Source organism: Rattus norvegicus, chromosome 17 (genome assembly GCF_021556685.1).
Source record: "Rattus norvegicus strain SHRSP/BbbUtx chromosome 17, alternate assembly SHRSP_T2T, whole genome shotgun sequence".
Taxonomy (NCBI): domain Eukaryota; kingdom Metazoa; phylum Chordata; class Mammalia; order Rodentia; family Muridae; genus Rattus; species Rattus norvegicus.
The window spans coordinates 7,633,398-7,657,316 of NC_141550.1; the positions used below are offsets into that span (position 1 = coordinate 7,633,398).

Sequence of the window (23,919 nt, forward strand, 5' to 3'; positions counted from 1 at the left end):
ACAGTTTCTTGAGGTGAAGGCAGGTTAGGCTGTTGAATTCTCAGGATGCTACTACAATGGTTCACCAGTCTCCCGGGGACCAGCCAGGCCATGTTAGGAACTGTTCTGCGAGCAGGGGAATAATACCAGCCTCTTCATGTCTATACAGAATTGTAGAAGTTAATATATAAGGTGCCAGGTTAATTCTGGAGTAACTGAGCAATGCTATTCTGTTCAACTCTGTAATAGGTTCATATAAATTATCAAAATTCACAAAAACAGTTGTGGTTTGGTCCGTTGATATATATTGTAATGCTAAATTCTGTACCGGAAAGTCTAGGCCTATGAGTGAATTCTCACATTCACAAGATTCCGTTGTGAAAAAGTTGTTCCTTAATTTAAAATGATTGGTTAAATAAAATTAGCTACAGCCAATTACTGGAGGAATTAGAGGTGGGTGGGTTTTGAGTTACTTGGTTGAGAGAAGAGAATCGAGAGGAGAAAGGAGGAAGGAAGAGGAAGGAGGAGGAGAGAGGATGCCGCTGTGAGGGGAGATGGACCATGAGCAAACGGCCAGGACAAACAGCGAGTATCTGGGGTTCACCACTGGGGAGGTAGCCAGGCCGGCAGTTAGAAGATTAGATTAGGAGTGACGTCCCTAGTAATTGACAAAGCCAAGTAAAGTAACTACGGTCTGAGCCTCATTTGTTTGTAGGCCAGCCTGGGATAAGTTTAAATTGGTTGTACTACAAACAGTATTACAAATTTAGAACTATTAAAATGCATGACTTCATGTGAAGAGAAAAAAATCTTGCCGGACATGTTGGTGCATGCCTTTCATACCAGCGCTTGGGAAGCAGAGGCAGGTGGATTTTTTTAAGTTTGAGGGCAGCCTGGTCTACACAGTCAATTCCAGGACATCCAGAGCTACAAAAAAGGACCCTGTCTAGAAACAAAAATAAGCAAAAGACAACAAAGAAAAAAATCTCAAAAATTAGATAAAGATGTTTATATGTGGTCCTGACTTGGCTGGTCTGCCCCTCTTAAGCCCAGCTTCTCAGGGTCGGTGAGAGCTGCCCACCAGATGCCAGATGGAGACCAGGGCACGCTCACCGCCAAAAACCTTCATGGCAGCCGAGAGAGCTACAAACTGTTCCAATGAGTAACACAGGACTGTCTCTGTACTGTCTTTGTTCCAGAGGCAATTGTCAGCCCTTTGACTGTCTGTTCCCAATCCACTCAGAAAATAAAAAGAAGATGATTTTGGTCATTCACATTTAAAACGCTCAGAAGATATACTGTCACTGTTACTCAACTCCAAACCATGTGATCTCACCACCCCCGTGCAGTTGACATGTGATCTCAAAAGGTGGTCATCTGCTAGAAGAGTGAAAGAAATAAACCCAGTAGTTTGTCCTGGGAACCAAGAGAGAGTGGGTTTGTGTTTCTAGGTCGGGGGAACATTGGGGAACACCCAGGTCATTAGTGAGGCTGGCTCAAATCTTAAGAGGAGGCTGTTCTGTGTGGGTGGGTGGGGGTGTTTAAGGCTGATGGTCTGGAAACGGATACATCTCTCTGTCGGGGAGAAGCACCAGAATCTAAGCAATGGTTACAGTTGTCTCTGGAGCAGGGTTCAAGTCAGAGTACAGAATGGGGGCAGGGGGGTGGGGTGGGAAGGGTCAATAGGTGTTTTCCAGGAGAGTGTGTTTGGGGGACATTATACAGTGGTCTGGAGCAGAGCAGAGGGCATGTGAGGAGGGCTCAGGATTTGGGGCTGGAGACAGCTGGGCAGGTAGGCGGGGCCTGACAATTAGTACTTTGCTGTGCTGAGGCTGGGGAGTCTGAATTCTATCCTCCAGGTGATGAAAACTTTTTACCTACTGGGAAGGGTGGGAAATTCAGAAATCGAGCAATTCTTTATTCTGTAATTCACATATCGTCCCTTAACTTTCAGACTCCCTTTGTGTGATAAGGATTCTAAGCCAATCTGACTTCTAAGAGTACACTAAATACTTTTCCTTATGCCCACAGATGAGTAGCTCCCATCCCCTCATCAAAGAAACTTCTTTAAGTAGCAGATGGAAACTGTTACGGAAATCCACAGTTGGTCAAAATGCCCAGAATAAACTGTGGGGTGCCTGCCCTGGTCGATTCACCCACAATCCAAGGCCTGCACCTGAGGCTCAGGGAGGATTGCAGAAGAGGGGACCGAAAGGTTGTGGAAGCCAGGACCAGGACTAACGTGCAGCTAGAGTGTCCTCTAGACAGGACAAGGATCCTGCACCTGTGAAAGAACAACAATGTTTCCACCTAAATGAGGTGGTTGACATGCCAACCGGAAGGAGAAAACCTCCCAAGGCCTCGCTCCTGGCTGAAGATCTACAGGCAATCAATGGCTACTGAGAGACAGTCAGTGTCTTCCAGGGCCAGCCTCTGACAGGGTGATTTATCCAGTTCTGAGTGGTCAGCCCGAAATGCCACACTCCCACGCACAAGCTAATTAGAATAAAGGGGGTCATGAATTTGGGTGGAGACTGGGCGGGTTTGGAGGAGTAGAAATGATGTGGACACAGTATTCATTAATTCTCACAAAAAAAAAAATTAAAAACAAAACAAGACTGTGCTCTAGGTAGCCAACTGCTCTGGGCAGCGAGCTTTTCACCCCTGAAGCTTCCTCCACCCCTTCCTGTCTGCTTGCTGCTGATTTTCTAACCACACGAGGACTGTGCTGTGTTCACTGCCAGAGACAGCTCAGAACAAAGCCAGCCCCTCTGTACACGATGTCATGGCTTCCTCGGACCATGGAGTACAGGGGTGATTTATCCCTTTACACAAGACAGGATCTTTGTGTAGCCCCTGCTGTCCTACCAATTACTCTGTAGACCGAGCTGGCCTTGAACTCACAGGAGTCTGATTACCTCTGTCTCCCAAATGCTGGTATTAAAAGCATGCAACACACCCTCCCACCCCTGCCAACCCCACCCCTGCCAACCCCACCCCTGCCAACCCCACCCCTGCCAACCCCACCCCTGCCAACCCCACCCCTGCCAACCCCACCCCTGCCAACCCCACCCCTGCCAACCCCACCCCTGCCAACCCCACCCAGGTGGTCATTCCTCTTATGCTTGGACACTCATCCAATCACTTGTCAACTCAAGCACATCTGTGATGGAATCCCTAAGTACTTTCCAAGCCCTTATCTGCCACCAAATAGAAGTCCAGTTTCCCCATCCCGTGTCCAAAGCCAAGCCCAGGGCTTAGACACTTTCTTCCTCCAGAGCCCCTTCCTCAGGACTAATCCCTGGATGGCAGTGATTAGGAGTAGGGGTCCTGCAATTTAACAAGGTCCCCAAGAAGTCTTCAGTCTCACTGATACACACAATCGTGTGGTCCAAACTTAGCCACCCTGTGACTAAGCATCACCTCAGAATCACTGTAAAGATGGCTGCCTCAGATCTAAGAAGCACGAGGAGGAGTTTGAGGGGAACCGATGTTTTCAGTTCCCTGTTCCCAGGCTGAGGACACACCACAGTGACCGCCAGGAGGGCTGGCATCCTTCTCCGGAATGAGATGAACTTTCGGGGTCTTGCTTTCCCTCCCTTGCTGTTGTCACCTTGGATGTTAAAGTTTCTGCTTCCACACCTTGTCATTCCAATGTCACTTCCTCTTGTCCAAACCTTAAAAGCATCATCAGCACCGGCAATGACAGCCATTGCACAGAGTCACCTGCCCAGGAGGCTGTCTTAAAGTCAGTTATGGACACTTGGCTAAGCTAGCCTTGGAACAAGCCTGAGTGGGAATCAGGGAATGTCCAGGAGAAATGAAAGAGCAGAAGAAGGAACGCAGACCCTGGGGCTGTCTGACAGTGACCGTGGAGGCTTGGGGACCGTGCTGGGACAGAGCTGGAGGAAATACTGACCTCACGGCACTGTGTGCAGGGTGAGGGTAGCTGCGGATCTAATATTGTTCATTGTTCAAACGAGCCTGTTTCTTTGTGGAGTAAAATGAAGCTATTTTACTAGTTATAAAAACAGCAGTATTTCAGACTGTCCCTGTGTATTTTTAGCTGTCAGGATGAGATGACAATCTTGTGACCATAGTTAATACATGATTTTCAATGGTCCAGATTTTCTCTGGTACAGATCCGAGGATGACATTTTTTGGGATCTCTTTGTGTTAAGAGACGATAGATGTTGTTGTTGTTGTTGTTAATGATTTAGAATAATTTCTATCTGAGTCCTCACGTATTTTTTTCTCTCTGAAGATCTCTTTCTCTTTCAAAAATGCCGAAGGAGGAAAGAAAAGCCGAGAGCGGGCGTGTCAAAGCTGCACTGTGCAGCTCCTGACCCCTGTCATTTCCATCCAAGTCATTACAGACGGTAACTTGTTTCTGTGACATTGAAACAGAACAAGTTCAGATCGTCCCACACCCAGAGGTGCTAAAACACGAGTGTGTGAGGCTTAAGTCAAGGTGTAAACACACTAACTCATCGGTTTTGAGGCTTTCATGCCACTTTCAAGAACTTTAGTAAACAGGCATCATTTTGTAAGTAGCCAGGACCAAGTCTTGCTTCAGACTCAGGGAGAAGGGCTGGAGAGGTGGCTCAGTGGTTAAGAGCACTTCCAGAGGACCCAGGTTCAGTTCCCGGCACCCACACGTGGCGGCTCACAAAACATGACATGTAACCTTAGTTCCAGGGTAGCCAATGCCTTCTCCTGACCTCCTCTGGCACCTTCCCTCACACGTGTAATCTGCATGTATATACACATATATATACATGCATACACACATACACACACTCATATGCACACACATACACAACTATGCATATACACACATGCACTCACATACATGCACACACATACATGCACACACATACATGCATACACACACATACATACACACACACACAAATGAAGAATAAATCTTAACATTTCCAGGGTATAGAGGCATATATTGATGGCTGAGTGCTTGCCTTCACATGTTGGGGGCCCTGGGCTGTTTTCTGTGTCAAATGTCATGAGATGGAATGAAATATAAAATTCTGCAACCATTTTGTGAAACGCCATGTTGAGACATTAGGAAAACTACTTCTCAATTAAAATGCAACTCTAGGAGAATTTGCAGAATTGGGGAAGGGTCAGTCCACACTGGGGTATAAAGGACACCTCCCAGCTGAAAGGCACATGTGTGCCCTATAGTAGGAACATATAGTGAGCGACGTGAGACTAAGCTCTGGGAGGATGTGGAGCTCACATCTCCTTCTAATGGCTTTTCTACAATGGTTATTGTTGCTGCCTAAAACTAATAAAAACAGTGGACATTTGAAAGATTCCCATTAATCTTGTACAAATTAATGAAATTTGGTTGTAACTTGAGACCCACCATCTTATCTTGAGGGAATTATTACAAACAAACATATGTGAAAGAGATCTATGGCTTACACAGAAACAGATCCATCATGGCATTGATGGTGACAGCCAAAAGGGTTAGAGAAAAAAATGAAATACAAGAGCTGGAGGGAGAAACGGATGAAATTACAGAATAGTCACATAATATGACTGCGTAAAATACAGGGAATGACTCTGGAAGAATAAGACCGTGCTCACATGTCCCATCTGGGGCTGAGAATTACACAGTCTCTCATTGTACCCTGATCAGTTGTGGGTCTCAACGTTGAGCCATCATCTACCACAGCCAAAACTTCCCTGGTGAGGGCAGAGGGACGAGTTCATCTATGGATGTGACAGTCAGTCATCGGGAGTCAGTTTAATGCTACGTCCATGTAGTAGAGTAACAGAAGTATGTTCTGCCCTAGGGGAGAACTACAAGAGAAACACGTCTGGGGCACACAGCAGGACAACTGCACATGTGAACTCACACCAGTGTTGACAGCATACACGAGACCCACACATGCTCAAACCAGACACTGTCCGATCATGGAGAAGGGTGGACACAAAGCCCCACCCTCCGCTGAGGAGTTTTTTTAAATTCATAGCTGTTGGGAGACAGCGAATTGGTTTTCCTTAGGAGTTTGTCCCTGGTGGATCAATCTCACTCCAGGGGATGACCACAGACCCGGGAGTCTACGGGCAGCATAAATTGAATTTGGCGGTTGGCTTTGCTTTTCGTAAATTGAGAATACAAAGTTGGGCATGGAGGGGAGGGGGCTAGATCTAAAAGAAGTGAGCAAAATACATCCTACCAAAATTTCAAAGAACTGATAAAAAGTGAAAATAATAAAGAAAAATTCCATGTTCATCAAAATTAACATATTTATAACAAGTCTTAGAAATGACCCTATTTCTTGTTTTGTTCATTTTTATCTTTGGCCGTGTGTGTGTGTGTGTGTGTGTGTGTGTGTGTGTGTGTGTGTGTGTGGTATTATATGTAGCAGTAATGTCTTATTCAAAACATAAAATCCAAGACATATTGAATTGTTTTCTCCCTCTACCTCTTACTGGAAAACTACATAGCTTGAAGTTCCCAAGATGGCTGACTCTGTGCTCTCCTCCACCGATCACACAGGAAGTCATAAGCGAGTGTCTTGGCTGTTATTAGTTTCCATTTCACTTAGTGTGGCTTAATTTAGACAGAAATAGTAAGATGGGGAAAAAATAGGGAAAGGCTTAAAGAACTAAAAAAAAAAAAAAAGATGTTTTCAAAGAATCAGAAGGAAAATGGATTCAACTAACACGTATGAACAGTCTTCTGGAAGCCTGACTTTCTAGTGCCATGGAAGACGATAGATTATAGTGCAATCCCACAAAAGGGGGCGGGCTGTGGCACGGGACCCCGAGAAGAGAGTCTGTGGTACGTATGCAGCATGTCCTCTTGGCCTGGAGCCCCTCCTAATGTCTCTAGAAGGACAGAAGGCTGCGAGGAGCCCTGCTACAGTCGCTCCTAGGGAAGTGCTGTGCTCACACTACTAAACAAGTCACGCTGGCCCTGGCGGGCTCCTCATTTATGACCGGTTGGCATCAAGCTGCCATCTTAGCACAGGCTACCAGAACAAAATGGCAGAGTGGCATGGTCAGTAAACACCTGTCTCTCACATCTGTGGAGGCAGGGAAGTCCAGGATCAAAGTGCCAGGAGATGGCATCTGGGGAAACCCCCTTCCTGGGTTGCCAAGGTAGGCTCTCATGCTCCCTGATGGGATGGAGAAGACAGAGCTATCCTTTCTCTCACAAGGACACAAGTCCCTTCATGAGGACCTTACCACCATGGTTTCTCCTACCCTCTTGCCTCCCGAAAGCTGACTTCCTGATACCATCAGATTGGAAACCAGAAATGTTCTATTCCATCCACGTGACCACCCTTGCTTCTGACCCAGCTTCTAACCAGTTGTATCAAAAATCAGATTCCAAGGACATGATAGACAGACTTTACAGGGCAGTGGGCACAGGAAGAGGCTCAGGACCAGGGCAGCAGAGGGCAGGGCCATGTCTTGTGAGTAGGTTGTAAAGAACGTAGCCTTTGCGCATAGAACGGTGTCTACACTGCACTGGTTTGCATCTTGCAAGCATTGGGCATTGCTTATGCTGTTATTTTTTTCCATACCTCGCATGAGTTCTGTGATCTAGAATTATGGATCTATGTTTCTCCCGTGAGATAAATGAAGCCCAAGTGGGTTACATCACATAGCTTACAAGTTTGGGAATTAGCTTCAGTGCCCGGAGCTGGCAGACCCTGAAGCTGGTGTTCTTTCCATTCAATTATGCAAATCAGTGGTGTTTAACTCATAGGAGAGCATCCATCTTTGTCTGGTTGGTGCACTGATGTGTTCCCGACATGCTGAGCGCTCCTGTGCACACAGTGAGTGCTCAGAAAGGATTTGTTGAATGAGTTAATGAGTAAATGAATGAAGACGAAACCACACATGACCTGGAAACCACGCATGACCTGGAAACACATCAGAAGTCCCTCGTTGTGAAGAGCGGGACGCACCCTAGGCATTTCAGGCTAAACGCAATCAAATTAGGTTTGCTGCGCCCCGGTTTGCAGGGCGCCGCAGAGCAACGTGCAAGTCTCGATACTGTTGGCAAAAAAAAACAACGGCTTGAGAGAAGATGGAATTTTCATTCTGGCTGGTGGGCTGTCTGCTGGCTGACAGCAATGACAGAGCACACCACCCGCAGGCTCTGGCCACTCGTGCAGACTCTCACCTGTCCTCAGTGCAGCCACCCACTGGGACAGCAGAGTCTCCAAGCTGAGCAGAACAGAGCAAGCTGCCACTGGCTGGTGCGCGCGCAACCACCTCATGCCGCCTTCCCTCTTCTGCAGCTGCCTTCTGCTTTTTTATTTTTTATTTTTTTAACTTCAACTCTGTCCTTGAACGCAGTTCAAGGGGTGTGGCTTCGACATTTGAGCCAGTCCCCAGTTCAGCACATTCCCAATTCAGTTCCCAACAGCATTCACAACCACCTCACAGCGGCAGTCCCTTTGAGCTGTTGCAGTGGAAACCTTCTCCCGGCCCATCTGGTAATTGTAGAAAAAATAAGGAATTATTGGACTCATTCATTCATTCAGTCAGTCAGTCAGTCATTCAGTCATTCATTCACATACATGACTCCAACAGAACCAAAGCTCTCAACTGCATGTATTTGCTTTGAGTGCCGTGAACAAATGGGCATAAATACAGTTTAGCGCCAGATTCTCTCAGCTTTAATTCCCTGTGCTCAAAAGCGGACCAACATGACCTCCCAAAATACCTATGGGTAGCCAAGGGAGGACTCACTGTATTGCTTGGAACCCCTCATTATACAGAGATAGGTGTGTGGACCCCTAGAGGTCAAATGGCTTCCTCCAATGACACAGCTCATGGGTGACACCTATGGGGCTGATACCCAAGTCCCCAACTCTGTAACACATGTCACCTTGTGTGGACACTTGCTACAAACACCCCGATTTCAGATAGGGTATCTGAGTGCATTAATATATCCTAGAAATAATTTTCCATGCAAAAAAAAAAACAACAATTCAGTGTTTTTGAAAAGAAGGAGTAATATAAAATTATACTTAAAATGATTTATAGCTATTCACTCTGGGGATATAGACACACTTTGCCTTCCTCTTGCATAATTTTCTTGGCTCTAATCTCTACCTGGAGTATAGTTACTACCATCATTATTCATAGAATATTAACTTATTCTCAATTCAAAGCGTAGGCACAAAGGACAATTTTTCATTTTCCTACAAAAAAATTATTTGTTTCCCCAAACTTTCTAATAAATGGTTTCAAAACTTGATTTGACATTAAGATAAATTTATACTGACAAATATTTCAGTAAGGATTTAGGCTTGGTCAAAATATTCCACTGGGTTCACAGTAAATGCATGACCGTTAATAGTAATAATAATAAAAAAACTACTGTGAGGATTTTGATTTTGTTATGCCAAAGTACACTAGAGAACTCACCAATGAACTAATGGATTACTTAGCCCTTGAGCACTTGGATCCACTATCCAAACATGCTTCGGAGGTTGTACTTCCTGCTCCATGGCCTTACAACCAAGGACTTCAGGAAGTGTCATTCACCTCAGAAGACATCCCAACACCAAGTATGTTTAACTTACCTCTGCTGGTCACGAGTTCAGGACATGACACTGGTGGTCATGAGGGTCACGCTTTGGACAAGCCATCTAACCCCTGAGATTGGGGTTTCCTCATCTGAAAATAAATGCAAGAGTCTTTGGAAGATGTTACATAGAATGAGCATTTCCAAATCCAGAGCACAGGGTAGCAACAGTTAACTTGTGGCATCTCCTGGTAACTTTGTATCCGTGCTGTGAATGCAGCCTTCTGCACTATCGCCTGCCCATTTTCTAGACAGGAAAACCAAGAGCAGCTTAATTCTCGTATTCCAGGTCACACAAGATAGTCGGGGAATCCACTCTGCCAGATTCCTATTGTTTTTTACTGTGTACGCCTGCCACTCTTCCTGGCCCCTACACCAACCCCAGCCATAGTTCAACTCTGTTTCAGAGTACAGATTCTCTATGCAATTGATGTACTAAACCAAACCCTTTCTGGAGTTTCTTCAGCCTGATACCAATGTTGTCCATTGGCCTAGCAATGGAGTATACGCATCAGGGTATTTCTCAAATAGACTGTCCTCACTACGGTGAATAAAAGATGTCGCTTCCTCGGACTAGACACACGAAGGACAGCACCTTCATGTCATCAAACCACTTGTCTGTTCTGGACATGCTGGGGAGGGGCTGTGAGTCTCACATCAGGATGTCTCCCGCAGAGCGGGGCCTGGGGCCTGGCTGAATCCACCAGTAACCACGTGTGCAGAGAGGAAGCTCAATCACGGGCTAGAGGCAGGAAATCAGCTAGGCTCCCTCTGAAAATCCTTCAGCATTTGGAAGAGCTAACAATTTGAAAAGGAAAGATCTTTGTTCTAGTGTGGAAAAATGCCACTACCCCGTCACTAGTGGGGGATGGTAAGGGCTTGCCGGACGTAAAATTCATTCCCATGGCTCTAGCTGGCTGGCTTTCCATTTGGAACCTTATAAATTGTGCCTGCTTTGACTACAGGAAACCCCTCACGCCCTCTTCCCGCTGGCATGAATAGATGATGTTCCTCAGAGAAATATTATCCTGAGAGTTTCTTAGTACACTAGGCAAAAATGTCTTATTGAATTTTACAACTCCATAAAACCTGAATTAAAGTGTTAGCACTACCTGCTAACTGCCTAATCCATCTTCTCTTGGAAGCACGGCATTCTTTTCCTGGTTATTTCAAAAACCTCTGTTTTGCCTGCAACCTCATTTGAAGGCAGCAATGGAAAATGATCAGTAACTGAGCCTCCTGGTTCTAGATCCACCCCAGAGCCATCGCTTACGCTGGCAGCCCAGCATCTGTCAAATGCAAGATGTGGAGGAACACCGTCATCCCCAAACAGCAGCCTTCACCATGAATTTCCATCTTGGCACTAACGGGTACCATTCAGTGTATTGTATGTAGCCAGCTAGGACTACCAGATCCACCGCTGCATGGCAGACACACATTAGGTCCTCTGTGGAAACTCCTCTCCCATTTAAGAGGGGTGAAATTTATTAAAGCAAGACCTAAAAGATCTCTTTTTTGTTACTTCTGCCTCTGTGTATCTAAAATGTTATCTTCAAGGTGAACTCTACATGTGTGCAATGCCCATGGCAGCCAGAAGAGGGTGCTAGATCGCTGGGAGCTGGAGTCATACGTGGCTATGGGTCCTTGGAACTCAGGTCCTGTGCTCTGGAAAAGCAGCAAGAGCTCTTACTTGCTGAGTCATCACCTATCCAGCCCCATGGACCTGCAAAACGTTATCCAATTAAACAGTTACTTGATGGTCACCTGCATGTCCCCTCGGCAGCCATGTATTAGATATGGGACCATTTGCGAACAATGAGGTTTTCCCAAGCTTCAGTTGACTCGTGCTTTGGCATAGCAATGCTCTTGTATGGTTTAAAATCCACCTATGGATTGCATTCTGGTCTGGGTGTGGTGGTATACCCAGAGAGAAACAGGCAGATGTGTGTGTGTGTGTGTGTGTGTGTGTGTGTGTGTGTGTGCGTGCGCGCACGCGCGCATGTGTCTGTATGTGTGTCATATATGATTACTCAATATATAATATAATAGATTTTGAGTGCTCAGACTAGTACTTTGCACATATTAAGTACCCTATAAATATTGTATGTGTGTCTATAATAACTTACCATGTAGAAGAGCTCGATTGGTAAATGTTCCGTGTTACCGTTATTATCAGAATCGTCAGCCTGTCTGGCATTACGCATAGACCTAAGAAAGAAAGAAAGCTATAAAGTCCTAAGGGTTTATCCTCCTTAGTGGCTAGTTTAAAAATCACGGCCATGCACGCTAGCTGAAACAAAAGGACACACATCTAGTCTCCAAAAGAAAGGCAAAAAAAAAAATATATATATATATATATATAAAATATATATATACATATATATATATATATATATATATATATCATTAGGCAGAAGTCATGAGCCAAATAGGCCCCTCCCACAGCAGTATCGGGCAGAAGTCGCTATGATAAGAACACCGCAGGAATATAATACATTACACAAGATGCACACGTTAGACAGGATATGACCGTGATAAGGGTGGTAATTCGTCAGGAAGGCAAACAAGCCTGTGCCCATGGGCCTCTGATGACAGAACAGAGCTCCTGAGCCATAAAAGGCTGGAAGTGAAAGGAGAGGAGAGAGAGGCCATCATGGAGATTTCAGCTCCTCCCTCGGCAACCCCGCAGACCCACAAAGGATGGAAAATACAGGGCACTGTTAACCAGCTGGGGCAGCGCGCCACTCCCCGCCACTTAAAAAAAAAAAAGCAACCCGTTGTTTTCAGATGCGCACATCAAATGTTCATCGCACAAACTGAGCCAAAGGGGAAGTCAATAAACTTCAAAAGATGGCGTGGGACCATCCTCAGATGGGGAGCATCTTCGCCTGAATGCCGGTGTCTGGTAAAGACCAAAGCGAACGCGATACGCAGAGATGGAGAACGGAGTGTCCTCCCCGTAAACTGGAAAGACAGCAACGCTATTCTATTGTTAGGCAAGGACGGTTAGGCAAGAAAGAGAAGTCGGAGCTGGTCAGATTGGGGATAAAAACCCAAAACAACCTCTGACAGATGAAAAGCCTGAGGTCCCCACCACCAAATGCTATTAGCTCTAATCATGTGCACTGAGCAAAGCGACGGATACGAGGAAGTGCCCGAGACCAGTGGCTCTTTTTCTCCGCTAGTGCCAAGCACCCAAAGGGAAACGTAACAACTCCCATTTGTTTGCAGTTGGAGCCAAGCAAGCTGGCTGTGCCCTTCTGTGACTGGGGTAGCTTTCTCTCTTCGTCACCAGTTGTTTATTTCGATGGAGGATTGGTGTTAGCCTTGGAAACCAGACAAACAGTCTTTTCTATTCAACCTTCCCTCAAGCAATCCCTGAACACCTCCCCCTGCCACATGGAAAGCCCCATTTCTTTAGACACACATGTCAAATGTTTATCAATATAGAAAGGCCACAAAGGGAGCCAAAAATTAAGAATCCATACATTTCAAAAACTAGTAGAGTCTGCTACAGACTCAAGTCAAGAACTCCTTGTTGAGAGAACTTCACTCTGGGGTGATGGCGGGGTGGGTAGCTATGAAATGTCTATCCTCTCTCCTTACAGGGTCCTGAAGACAAAGCAAATTTTGATTCCACCAAAGTTTACCTGGGGGAGCTATTTATTTATTAGGGCTACTTATAGAGCATGGGTGAGTGGTCACAAGCAGAACTATGGGTGATCCTAAGTCACACTAGGGGGTCTTCACCCAGCATGGTGATGTCCCCAAGGCTGTATGAATGGAGCCTGCTTCCTTCAGTTCTCTCAGGCTATAGATGCCAGCCCCTCCCCAATACCACATGCAAGTAGGACAGAATTGCATACAGTCTGACAGGGAGTGGCTAGGTACTAGGTGAGGGTTCCCTGACTGTCTATGCCCTGTCCTGTGTGGGGAAGTCAACAGTCACGAAGGCTGGCTGTGTGATCTTTTGCAAGCAGGTGCAGGGTTAGTCCTGTACAGAACACCTCAGTAGGACATCCTTTCCTACACAAGCAGTTTTGCCTGCGGCTCCCTGCACAGTGCTCTCTGAGCAAATACATCTTCCCTGGGTGGAATTCCAGGTGAGGCAAGAGGATAAAGCTACTGAGCTGAGAATGTGACAACTTGGGAACCCTCTGCTCGTCAGGCAATGCTAACCTGGAGGTGATGACACTGCCCCTCATCCAGCCCCTAGAAAGTGCCTCCCCTGATCTCAAGTCCATTGACATCATTCTTAGGGCCTGCCCTCTGCCATTTACATGCATCCTGCTTAAGTGCAAAGGCTGACAGCATTCTGAGGCCCCAGCCTAGCCCACACCACACTCAGTCCTTTAACACCGCTGGATTTGGACTCCGGAGACACCACCACTAAGAAGGCCACCAGCAGCCTCACAGATGCCATCCTGGAAGCCATAGCCAGCACCAGAGAGAAAAGCCCAGGAAGCAAAACAAGGTGACAGATGGAGAAAGGAACTTGGGGGCAGACACACTAAGGATGGTCGTCCCCAAGGGAAGTCTAAAGAGGACTTCAGAGGGCTCCTGAGCTTCTCCAAAGGCCATGTTCCCTGCTAGACTCTAATCCCCCTTATCTCCAGAAGCTCAATCCACGGCCAGCAAAGAACTTAGATGCACCGTCCTCAAACCAGAGTCTCTGCAGACCCCAGTTATAGGTGTTCTCCCAGTGACAACATCGGAACTCAGGGCTGGTGTCCTTTTCTCTGTTCATGCAGCAACTCTGAACTCTGGGGCAGCTGCACTTGTTGGGGACAACCTGGCTTTTGCCTCAAGGCATCCTGTTTCCATCCAGAACCTAAGCTCAGCCACCACAAGCATCCCATGCCACTCTTGGGACTCAGCGGCAGAGTGCAGGTGTCTGCCAGCTCTGTGCCTGTTACACAAACTGTCCCTGTCCTTGGAGATAGTGAAGGACCCTAGTTCTTACTGAAGTGTAAGAGCTATTAAGAGGCTTAGCCTAGTAGAAAGTAGAAAGTAGGTTATGGGGTTCCTGTGAAGGACCCTAGGGGCTTTTGCCAGCTTTACACCATGGCCTCAGATCAAGATTAGGTCAAGTACCAGCTTCCTGTCTCTGGTCAAGGCTAAGCCAAGTTCCATTCTCCACCCACAGTTCTCGGGAGGATCAGGGACATTCTTGAAAAACCGCAGAATGTACTGATGGTCACCTGACCCTCGATCCAAGACAGAGTTCTAATGTGTGGCATATGCTTGCTAGCCAATAGATTCGAAGGTCAATATGCTTAGCCAATAAGTGTAATCTGTAATCTTGCTGATGTAACCTGTACCCCTAATAAGTATAAAAACTGCTTGTTATAGCCATTCGGGGTTGCCCTCTAGTCCCTCGACCTGAGGGGCTGAAAGAAGGTCAACCAGGATGCACCAGAAAATAAACCTCTTGGGTTTGCATCAAATTCCATTCTTGTGTCTTACTTGGCGGGGGGCGGGGGGGAGGGTGTTTCCCCGTAGTTAAGACTCACTTCGAACTTTACAATAGGATCATGCCACATGTGCTTATCACAGGAGTGCATGCCTGAAAAAGAGAGAGAGAGAGAGAGAGAGAGAGAGAGAGAGCGCACATACATAAAGATTCATAAACTAAACATGCAGAGAGAGAGAAAAGGCGAATCAAGACAGTGTGGTAAAAAGCTAAAGAATAACAGACAGATAAGAGTCGAGATCCAGAAATAAGCCTGTACCAGTGTAGGCCTTCCTTGACAAAGGGACAAAGGCTGTTGAAGGGAAAGACAATAATCTTCACTAAATGACAGCAAGAGTCCCAGGAAGCAAAGAAACATAGACAGGGATCCTGTAGCTTCCATTAAAAAGAAAAGAACTCCAGGCTGATCAGAACATACACTGACTTGGTAAGTGTCCAGTGCAGGACGGTGAGGTGGCTCAGTGGGTAAGGATGCTTGCTGTCAAGCCTGACCACTCAGATTCAATCCTGGCACCCTCATGGCGGAAGGAGAGACCTGACTCCTGCAGGCCGTCTGACCTCCATGCCAGCACCATGGCGTTCACACCTACCTGTCTCCATTCACAAGAATCAGTTTCTAAATGTCTGCCCAGAAAGACAAGAAAACTTCTGTGACCTCAAACTTACTCTTGGGTTTATAAAACCAACATCAAAACCAGGCTGGAACTCAGGCTGTGGAAGACGCCATCAAAAACTCAAAGACAAGCCAGCTCTTGAGGGGCAAATGTTCAAAGTGCAACATCTTAGCACAGACTTACTCCTGAAATTGCAGAAGGGCTCTGACACTGCAACAATAAGGAAACAGATGTTTTAAATGCTGTCCAAAGACCTGAAGAAACATTTAGACACAGCCTCACATGCTTGGGGCAAGTAAATCATAATGAAATCCTGCTGGAGGGAAGACAGAAGGTGCCAGCGCCAAGGGCTGCCCAGGAGGCAGGCACCGACAAAGGCACTCCCATCTACTGTGCTGCTTGGTTACCGCAGCAAGTCACGATGTGCTCTATGCAAGAAGACCACTAAATGAATATACTTCAAATGATCTCACAACAGTATGAGGGGCAGGTGAGACGGCTCTGTGGATAGAGACCTCCATAGGCTTCGCCATGGCACACGCTCATATGGCCACAAACTAATTAATTTTTAAATTTTATGTGTGTCTTATTGTTTCTATTGTGGTGACCAAAGCAGCTTTGAGAGAAAAGGGCTTATTTGGATTACACGTCCACATCACTCTTCGGCATCAAGGGAAGTCAGGACAGGAACTCACACAGGGCAGGAACCAGGAGGCAGGAGCTGACGCAGAGGCCATGAAGGGGTGCTGCTTACTGGCTTGCTCCCCATGGCTTGCTCAGCTGTAACTTTAATTTTTTTTCGAAACCTGTTTTTAATGATGGTTCTTAAACCCTTTAACCTCCCTTGTAGCCCACTATCCACCAGAGTAGTAGGAAAGAAAGGATACGGGAATGGGGGTAAGAGTTGGGGATGGACCTGTTTAGAAAGGTTCTTTGGAGCATCTCCAGTCTGCGCTGTCTGGAAATCGTCAGTTCACAGGTCAGCAGGCAGCGGTGGCTCGATCCACTCACAAACACCCCGTGGATACACCAGCAGTCCAGTTGGGTAGAGTCAGGTTAACAACAGCGGTGGCATTACCTAGCAGAGCCAGCCAGGCCTCAGCCTCAGCTTGAGTCAGCAGGAGGGACAGCAGGAGAAGTTCTCAGCTGTTCCTCTCTTAGGGAAGTGAAGATCAGGGAGGATTCGAGACCCACAAGTGCTGCATAGGCTCAGGCCCCATCACTGTTCATTGATTTATAGCCTCCAAACATCACGGGTCCTCCACGTGTCTCTCCTCAGCTGACAATCAGCCTAAGTGCTTAGAAACCGCAGCACAGCACCAGAAGTTCTTTTAGCACGGTTCTCTCTATGGAGTCCTGGCAAATGCAGCTCAACTACGCAATGTGAGGCGGGCGAATCCATGCCTGGCATTAGTGAAGAATCCTTCATCACGCGTCCTTTCACGTGCTCGCTTTAGCAGAGCATCCTCTCTCCTGTGTCTGCTTCAGGGAAACGTTCCTTCACGACTCTGCCTTAGCCTTTCACACCCGTGTCCACTCTAACAAAAGGTCCCTTCAAGCATTTGCCCAGCAAAACGCCATCGAGCCAACTTTCCAAAGAACCCTTAAGTTTCCACTTCACTCAGTCTGCTTTCTTATAGAACCCAGGGATGGCCCCACCCACGATGGGCTGTGTCCTGCCCCATCAATCACTAATTAAGAAAATGCAGTCTTGCCCACAGCCCCATCTTATGGAGGCATTTTCTTAACTGAGGTTCCCTCCTCTCAGTTGACTTTATCTTGTGTAAAGTTGACATAAAACTATCCGGCACGGCATGTATGAGTGTTCTGCCTGCAAATATGTGTGTCCGCTCTGTACTTAAAGACTTCAGAACAGGGTTTGAATCTCCAGGCACGTCCACGTGGTTGCTGGGAACTGAACCCAGTCCTCTGGGAAAGCAACAATGGCTCTTAATCCCTGAGCCATCTCGCCAGCCACATGAATATAATTTTAAAAAAAATCAAATATCACGAGGTATGGATGTGTTAATCAGCACGATTATGGTTTTATAAGTGGATATATATCAAAACACCCCACACTGTAAGTACATACATTTTATTTGCGATTATGCCTACAGAAAGCTGGGTAGAGAATGGATCATAAAGTAGCTCCAAAAAGTCTTATTTTTCATTAAACTAAATTGAAAATTATAGGTTAGCGCAAAAAGGAACTGTCACTCAGTGCTAGTAAGAAATCAAAACTGTATACTTTAAAAAAAAATAGTTTGGCTTATCTTACAAAGTTAAGTGTAGCTTGTCATACAATTTAGCGGTAACACATCTAAGAATTCACCACGTGATGTGAAGACTTTCATAGCCCTTAAAATATGCATGGACATTTACAGTAGTTGTTACAATTTGATTATGAAATCCCCCTTCAAGCTCAGGTTTTGAATTCTCGGTCCTGGGGGTGGTGTTATTTGGAGAGGTTGTGGAGCCAATAGGTCACTGGGCTCAGACTTCGGGAGACAATGTTTCTCTCTATGATTTGCTCCCATCATCGCAAAGCACTGTCTTACTCCACACCTAGGGACACAGAGCCAAGAGACTGCAGGCTGGAATGTTGGGCCAGAATTACTTTTGCTTCCCTGGGGCTGTTTCCGTCAGATGTTAAGTTTCAGTGGTGTAAACATAACTAACACAATAGTTCTGTGCACAATCGCTCAGAACTGGAAATAATTACAATGTCTATAGACAGCTGAATGGGCAAACAAATTTGGTAGAGCATCATACCAAAGAATCGTGTTACCAAGCTGTGAGAGGTCATGGGAGGAGCTTATGTAGATGCTGCTGAGGAAAGGGAGCTGGTTGGTAAAGGCGCACCCTAAATAATTCAACCTGCAGTACATAATCATGGGGATGGGAGTCAGGTGTGCAGTGTGTAACCATGGGGATGGGAGTCAGGTGTGCAGTGTGTAACCATGGGGATGGGAGTCAGGTGTGCAGTGTGTAACCATAGAGATGGAAGGCAGGTCTGCAGTGTGTAACCATAGAGATGGGAGGCAGGTCTGCAGTGTGTAACCATAGAGATGGAAGGCAGGTCTGCAGTGTGTAGCCATGGGGATGGGAGGCAGGTCTGCAGTGTGTAACCATGGGGATGGGAGGCAGGTCTGCAGTGTGTAACCATGGGGATGGGAGGTAGGTCTGCAGTGTGTAACCATGGGGATGGGAGTCAGGTGTGCAGTGTGTAACCATAGAGATGGAAGGCAGGTCTGCAGTGTGTAACCATAGAGATGGGAGGCAGGTCTGCAGTGTGTAACCATAGAGATGGAAGGCAGGTCTGCAGTGTGTAGCCATGGGGATGGGAGGCAGGTCTGCAGTGTGTAACCATGGGGATGGGAGGCAGGTCTGCAGTGTGTAACCATGGGGATGGGAGGTAGGTCTGCAGTGTATAACCATGGGGATGGGAGGCAGGTCTGCAGTGTGTAACCACAGGGATGGGAGGCAGGTCGCCATGGGGATGGGAGGCAGGTCTGCAGTGTGTAACCACAGGGATGGGAGGTAGGTCGCCATGGGGATGGGAAGCAGGTCTGCAGTGTGTAACCATGGGGATGGGGAGCAGGTCAGCAGTGTGTAACCATGGGGATGGGGAGCAGGTCTGCAGTGTGAAACCATTAGGGATGGGAGGCAGGTCAGAAGAGTGTCACCATGGGGATGAGAGGCAAGTTGCCATGGGGATGAAAGGCAGGTCTGCAGTGTGGGGTTTCCAAAGAAGGGGTAGCATTAGACAGGTGAGGTGCAGGATACTTTTTAAGGTAGGAAAAGTATTCCTTGTGTCATTGCTGTGCTAAGTACATACAGGTAGTCGTCAACGCCCATAGAATATGATAGCTCAAAGAATGAGTCACAGTGTTTGCAAACTTTAAAGATCATGTAGAAAACTGAGACGTTCTCAAGGCGAAATGCAGGGTCCAAGAAAAACAATGAACTGAGTGAAACCGTGTTTTAAAGGAACTGGGCGGCAAAGAGGCTGACCTCTGAGACTGTAAACAGTGACGGATTTCCGAAGAGAGCTGTGTCTGCACTGTTCAGAGAGCTGTGTCTGCACTGTTCATTAGCTGATAGAGCTCCCTCTCGGGGGAATGTGGGTTAGAGCCTAGGACCTGATATAATCTATCCAGGAACCAAAAAAAAAAAAAAAAAAAAAAATACTGCTTAAATAGTCGGTGAGTAGAAGGGCCAGCTGTGATGCCACAGTAAACAGAGACAGGAGGGTAAAACGACGCTGTATGTGGTGATAGATCAGACTTAGGGACATTGAGGAGCCAATGTTGAGCTGCTCTAGTTATAGATGGGCATACAGAGAAGTACTGTGGATGTGGCATACACACCCATTGTCTTACACGCTTGCTAAAAGGACATAGAAGCTTGACACAGACTACCTCAGCCAGGTGACGAAAGTCAGCACCAACAGTCATAGATTATTTTAACTGTCTGCAGACACCACCACAGAGAGACCATGTCCCGTGAGGGGAAAAGGGCCAAAGGTGGTCTCTAGGGAGTAGCAGGGACGAATGCTGGACACAGAGTGAAGATGTGAGCCAAGGAGCGAGACAGCGGAGGTGTCAGCATCGGTGGCCCTTTGAGGAGAAGGTCTGTGAAGGTGGGTGAAAGGAAAGAACATGGAAGGAAACTGGTGGTCAAGAGAAAGGCTCGTCGGTGGTTGGAGGCTTGATTGTGATTCCATGTTGATGGGGAAGGAAGCAAGCAAAGGGGTGGTTGGTGGGAAGCAAGCAAAGGCAGTCTGTGGGAGACGAGAAACAGGACAAAGACAAAACACCAGCCTTTCGGATATCCAAAAGAGAATGTATGTGAGAGCATCCACAAAAGCACACCCGTATTTTCAGTATCTTGCTAGGAGGGAGGCTAGACTCAATCCATTTTGGGCTGAGTCTCCCTTCACGGGTTGATGGAAAGGCAGTCTTACCAGCCCTGTTAAAGGAAGCTCAACAGATATAGGTACTACTGGGGCTGCTCCAGGGTCAACGCTTTAAGTGAAACTGGAAGTTATCAGGATCCTTACATGGGCAGTGACAATCACAGCACAAAAGCCACAAGTAAGGCACAAGGACACAGGTTTGGAACGGACTGTGTCTGTGCATGACCCAATGCACGCGCGTGCTTCTCAGAGCCACTAGACATCCTAGGAGCCATGACGCCACAGTAGCCTCCTGGGCCCTAATTTCCAAACAGCATTTCTCAAGAAGACGAGTCAGAGTTCTTGGGTGGGAGATTTCTTCCGAGGCAGGAAGGGTATGGGATTGAAGGTGCGGAAATTACAACTTCTTGGGATACAGAAAGTCAAGAAATGGTACAAGAGGCATGAGGTGGGTGAGCTAAACGCAGAAGACAACCTGGGAGGGCTGCCCAGAGACAGGCGGGAGGAGTTAAGTGTACATGATAAATGACAGACAGACGGAATCCCAGACACAGCTGTGTATCCCTAATTAACAGGCAAGCAATCCAATAGGCAATAGGGGGGGAGGGGCTCTGGTTGGGCAAGAAGGATTTCAGCTACTGGGTGTAGAAGAGGAAGAAAGAAAACAGGAAGTCCAGCTGCCTTCACTGAGTGATGGGCTTCTAACACCACGTGACAAGCAATTATGTGCACACTCTCGTTCTTTATAGAAGCCAGTCCTGGGAGTGTGCCCATTAATGTACCGTAATAACAAACCATCAGTCAGCCCTACTGCAATGTTCCTTAACAACCTACTAATGACCTTTCCTGAAATGTCTTATTATTATGGTATTCAATTTCCATTAACATCAGTGTAGTATAACATATGGTTCGGATAGCCCTTCTTCACCAAAGATTGGAACAGGTAATTTAGAACTGGTGCTTCAAAAATCAGTCTAGAAAGAAATAATACCGTTCGTTCCTGATATTTTTGCCAAAGATGACATTGTAATAGTAACATGCCAGCAGTTGTTTTTGTGGATCATAACGAGTGTTGGTCTAAAGGAAGATGCTGGTGCCAGAAGAAACCAGTGGGAGCCTCGGGGAAGCTCAACGAAGTCTTATTCTGGGGGACTACAGCCATTATGAAATAATTCTTTAATGCAATACAATTTGTAACTGCATCGAACTAAAACAGAATTATTGGGAATCAGCTCAAGAAAGAAGTGCAAGACAATTCTTAAAAATGAATGCTCAGTGGTAGAGCGCTTGCCTAGCAACCGCAAGGCCCTGGGTTCGGTCCCCAGCTCCGGAAAAAAAAAAAAAAGAAAAGAAAAAAAAAAAAGAAAAAAAGATTTTAAAAAATGGGGTTGGGGATTTGGCTCAGTGGTAGAGTGCTTGCCTAGCAAGCACAAGGCCCTGGGTTCGGTCCCCAGCTCCGGAAAAAAAAAAAGAAGAAAAAAAAATGAATGCATTTCTGGGGCTGGGAAGGTGGCTCGGTCAGTAAAATGATTAGCATGTGAGTTTGAGGACCTGAGTTTGAATTCCTGGCACACACATGGAAAAATCCGAGCCCAGCAGAGGTTCCTGTACTCTCAGCCCTGGGAGTGCAGGGACAAGAAGACCCTGGACCTCTCCAGCCAGAGGAGCAAACCAAGGCAGTAAGACCGAGGTTCAGTGAGAAACCCTGGCTCAAACATTGTGTGGAGAGTGACTGAGGAAGATGCCTAAAGTCAACCTCCAGGCTCCACACTGGCATGGGCAAGCATTTCACCTGAGAAATACAAAAAGACCTGGGCAACAGCGCTCGTAGTAGCTGCTTTATTCAGAATAGCCACCAACTTGGAACCACGCAAAGGTCCACGAGGGAATGGGGAAAAATTCAACCATACCTACACCCTAGAGCACTGTTCCTCAAAGGGAGAGGATGGGCAAGCTATTTGTGCACACAGCAAAGATGGCCTCAGCCAGGTGAGCCTAAGGAGATGTGAACAAGCGTGTACCTTGTGGTTTCCTTTGTATGGAGCTGGGAGTTGGCAACACTGCCCTTTTCCGCTCTGTAACAGATCAGTATTTGCTTCAATAAAGTGAGTGGCAGGTCTGGCTACAAATATGCCCAAGGGCTAAGGCTGGAGAGGCAGTTCAGCAGGTAAGAGCGCTGGCTGCTTTCAGAGAGAGCCTGGGATTCAGTGCCCAGCCCCTACATGGCAGCTCAACGCCATCCATAGCTCCCGGTCCAGGGGATCTAAGTCCGTCTTTTGACTTCTGAAGGCGCCAAGTCATATGGTGCACACACCTGGATACAAGCAAAGCATCCACACACATAAAATAAAAATAAAGTAAAACTTATTTAAAGTACCTAAAGAATATTTAGGAACATTTAAAGTGGTCCACGCTTTAATCGAGGTGATGTTTCTCCAAGTGAATACACTTCTCAAAATTCACACGCTTATGCATGTGTACATAAATTATGACTAAACATCGACAAATCAATGTCTGAGAGGTTCGTGGTGCCAGTTCACGATCGAGAAACAGAAGTCCTTTATCTCCTTTGCCCCAGGACCTAGCTAATGTCTGAGGCCTCTATGGCAGGGAATCAAAGAGTGGTCCTTGCTCTGATGTCACTGCATTATGTAGTCATTCTTCACTCTCAGTGACGTCACGGGGTTGTGAAGTCATTCCTCACAGTGATGTCACCACACTGTGAAGTCATTCCTCACTCTCAGTGATGTCACTGGGTTATGAAGTCATTCCTCACTCTCAGAGATGTCACTGGGTTATGAAGTCAAGGGGGGATGTAGTAACAGGACTTACTCGGCATTATGGGAGCACCAGAGGGGGAACTAATCACCAACAGGAATGGGTCAATGGGAGGTGGCAAACATTGCTAAAGGAAAAATATCTTGCCTGGTAATGGGAGCTGGGGTGGGGTTCATGGTTAAGAAAGAAAAATACGGGAAAGAACATTAAACGGAAGAGAGCAAGGGAGCTAAAGTGGAATCGCACAAAGGCAAACCGGGCCAAAAGCCATGCACAGGGATTCAGGTCCCCACCCCACCCCATGTCCAGGCATTACTGTGAGGAAAACAGTTCTTGGACCTCAGAGCTCTATGCGCAATACAGCAGTAGAACCAATGAACTGAGGCACCATAGATTAGAGGAACAAGGAGAGACACTAGAGGCAAGAGGGGACTAAGACAGCAGCCATTGCAAACAGCCTGCATCAGTGGATCAGCAGGGAGGGAAAGGGTGGAGCGGGTCCCATGGCACCAGCCCAGATCCCTGAAGCAAGTCACAGGTTCAAGTCCACTGTCTCCTCAAATTGATACTGGTCCTG

The 23,919-nt window shown here is 46.7% G+C and overlaps 1 long non-coding RNA gene across 1 annotated transcript in view; it reads right to left on the reverse strand.

Moving 5' to 3' along the window:
* Positions 1 to 5,725: 5,725 nt before the first annotated feature.
* The window catches only part of LOC102555284 (uncharacterized), a 218,096-nt gene continuing 199,902 nt past the window's right edge, over positions 5,726 to 23,919 (reverse strand). Inside the window, exons 5-7 of the long non-coding RNA XR_015641042.1 lie at positions 11,686 to 11,767; positions 9,558 to 9,651; positions 5,726 to 8,459 (exon numbers count right to left, since the gene is read on the reverse strand). This is a non-coding gene — a long non-coding RNA (uncharacterized LOC102555284). The remainder of the gene's footprint in view (positions 8,460 to 9,557; positions 9,652 to 11,685; positions 11,768 to 23,919) is intronic.